Source organism: Nicotiana tomentosiformis, chromosome 12 (assembly GCF_000390325.3).
Source record: "Nicotiana tomentosiformis chromosome 12, ASM39032v3, whole genome shotgun sequence".
Taxonomy (NCBI): domain Eukaryota; kingdom Viridiplantae; phylum Streptophyta; class Magnoliopsida; order Solanales; family Solanaceae; genus Nicotiana; species Nicotiana tomentosiformis.
The window spans coordinates 62,083,189-62,086,809 of record NC_090823.1 but is presented as its reverse complement, the minus strand read 5'-3'; positions in this window follow the sequence as shown (position 1 = coordinate 62,086,809).

Genomic DNA, 3,621 nt, shown 5'->3' with positions numbered 1-3,621 from the left:
TTTTGCGAGCCAAAGAACCTGATTTCTTCGACTTAACTAGTCTAACACAAAACTAAAAATAAAGTACGAAAATTAAAGTACACAAACAATTTTACATGAAAAACCTCTTTACTCAAGGGGGTAAAAATCACGACCTACCATCATAGGATTTGTCTAAAAATATCACTAACTTCATAGAGCAGTTTTAGGTTACAATTCAATTAAAAAATGGACTAATTTTAGTACCTTAACTCCTACAATCAATCCAATTATAGTTACCCCTTTCAAGACTATAACCTCTGGCCCAAAAAACGAAACAAACTCTTCAGAACTCTTTACCTATGATTACTCTTCTCAATAAGCAAAATAAGTTATAACTAATGAACAATGACTCAATCTATACAACTAAAGAACTAAAGCAACTTTATCGTCAGGATTAGGTTCTTCAGTTGCACAGTTTGAATCCTTGAAAAAGCACTTTCTTGCTGTAAATTGCTATTTGCCAAAAGTAATTGCTGTGGTTGTGCCAAATAGCAATGTGAGTCTCCAACTAAAGAACTAAAGCAACTTTATCTTTAGGATTAGGTTTTTCAGTTGCTCAACTTGAATCCTTGAAAAAGCACTTTCTTGCTGTAAATTACTATTTGCCAAGAGTAATTGCTATGGTTGTGCCAAATAGTATTGTGAGTCTCCAACTTGATGCATTATAGGAGTAGGGTTGGCCGAATTACCTTCTTCAATTAATATTCTAAACTATAGAATATTTTGATTAAGGAAAATAATCCATCTAGGATTCGGTTTCCTTATTTGTTTCCAACTCCACATGTCATTCTTCCTTTTTTCACGTGCTTTTTTATGCAAGTGTAATAATATTAGTGAAACCTTATTGACCATGAATTCCTCTAGTTGGCATAATGCTCGTAGCCTATGAAGTAAATCCTTGAAGGAATTCGACTTACATTAGGAATCAACTTCCAGCTTTTGATCAACGTTTTCCAAGAGACCTAGTTCTTTCGCAACTATTTGTTAATCATTAAAATTAATATAATCTTAGCTCTACAAGTTGCTCTTTTTTGATGATGACAAACCCATGTGCAACTTCAGCATAAGAACCCGTTTCATTATCAGCACTTTTCCTGCAAGACATATGTTATGATGTAGAGACTTCCCAATATCTTGTCAAGGCGAGTAGTGCCAGCTGCTTGATCTTTCTGTATTTTTCCACCAGCCGCCGATTTTCATCCTTCAAAGAGGCAATCTCCTGATTCAGCCTCTTATTCTCCTCCTTGGCACCCTCCAGATCATCGATCAACTGAGCGATTAGGCTGTTGCTCTTGGAACTTGGTTGTTTCTCAAGGAGATCATACTCTTGAAGTGTTGCTTGTCAACATGTCCTTTTTAGTCCCCTTCTTACTTACTCCCAACGGGGCTTTAAAGTGAGAAAATACTTTGAGTAACCAAGAACCTATAAGAAAATGCATATTTTTTCGCAGATGGATTGGCTACCCTAGCCATATCTTTGATCATTAATAATGGCAAGTTTAACAATATATTCTTATCAAGCACTTCAATTCCACCGCTTCTAGATCCAAGGCAGTGGCCTCATTCTTTCTCATTGAGCGCGACATCACACACTCATTCACAAACTCATATAGAAGTTTATGAACCAGGTTCATTCTCCCTTTATACACCTTGGCCTCATCAACTTCTCTCCCTTGCGTGTACTTGGCAGTCAAGTATGCCTTATTTTCTCCTCTTCACCTATCTTCTGCATAAGTGTCAAATCCATTGGTAGGAACCCTCAAGTGTGTCCCAGACCGTCAGCATTGAAGGTAACTTCAACTTTCTTAACCGTGGTGCTCACAGTGTTATCCTCTAACAACTGAAACTTGAGGTAAAATTGGGACACTTCCTCCTCATGTACTTCTGGAAGTGGACAAAGAAACAAATGTTTCAACTTTTAAAAATCCAGGTTTTGCACCAATTCTTTCATTCCCGGCTCCAATGATCTCATGGCCTATTACCCTGCCCCTCAACATAGTATCCATCAAACTACATGACTTTGCCCACATAGGCAACTTTTTTTTTGTTTTACTCCTTTTATTGGAACATGTTCCTTTATTAGTAGGATCACTCTCCTTTCTTTTCTTTGGAGTCCTCTTCTCTTTACTCGCAGTTCCAGAAGAACTTGGTTTCTTCTTCCTCTTTAGAGGGACCTCTGCTATGTTCTCTTCTTCATCACTCTATAAGTCTATTGCCTCCACATTAGACTCATCCCTTAGCCTAAACTCTTCACTCTCCTTCCTTTCTTTCCTCTTATTCATGTTTGCTTCAAAAGCCTTCTCAAGAATGGATTTCTCCTTAATCCTAGTGGTAGGGGTCCTTCTTTTAGGTGGTTTCTCCTTCTTAGCAAACTGCATTACATAGAGGCAGCCTTGTATGAAAATCCTCTTCAAAAATTGTCACTCGTCAAGTCTAGGGTTCAAAATATGAGAGAATGGTCTAAAATCCCGAAATTCCTATTAAGAAGCTGCAAAAGTCGTAAATGCGACCAGGGGTGCGTAATTGCGATCCTCGCAAATGCGAGAAATGGCTCGCAAATGCGAACTAACTCCCTCAGCCTCAGTCTTTGCAAATGCGACCAGGAATGTTGCAAATTCGACTAAGCATCGCAAATGCGATAACCCATTCGCAAATGCAGATATCGCGCAGTCCATTATTGCAAATGTGATCTAGATTTCGCAAATGCGAACCTTTGCAATTGCGAGCAGACCATCTCAATTGCGAGGTCGGCAGAAGTGGCAAAATGAACCTTCCCAAAACCAATTTGAAACCAATCGAAAACTCACCCGAGCCCCTCGGGCCCTACATCAAACATCTACACAAGTATATAAATTTGCTCATAAGCTCAAATGATCAAAATAACATCCATAATCAAGAATTAAGCACCAAAACACATCATGCAAGGCTCCAAGTTCATGAACTTCAAATTTCACAACTAAGCATCTGATTCATACCAAACCAACTCGACATGAAATAAAACTTCGCACACAAGTCTCAAATGACAAAACATACCTATTTCAAGCTCGGAAATAAGAATCTGAACCTAATAGCCGTAAATTCAACTCATGGTCAAACTTATGAAATTTCTAAATCTTTAAATTGCCATCTCTTGACAAATAGAGCCAAATCATCCTAGGAACCTCCAATTCCAAAGCCTGGCATACGACTAAGTCCAAAATCACCATACAAACCTATTGGAACCGTCAAAATATGAATTCGAGGTCGTTTACATAAAAATCAAACCTTGATCAACTCTAACAACTGAAGCTTCCAACAAATGAACTAAATGTTCCAATTCACTGCAAAACCTTCCCAGAACCAAACCAAACATCTTCGTAAAACAAAAAACAACAATCAAGCACACGAGAAGTATTCAAATGAGGAATCGGGGCTCAAATACACAAAACAACCGGTTGGGTCATTACAAGTGTATTTTTCAATTTGTAAACATCATCAAGAAAATCATGACTCTCAAAACCTTGAGGTTGACTCACGAATACGTTTTCCTTCAGATACCCATTTAAATATGTTCTTTTAACATCCATTTTATGCAGTTTGAACCCTCAACGATAAGCATCT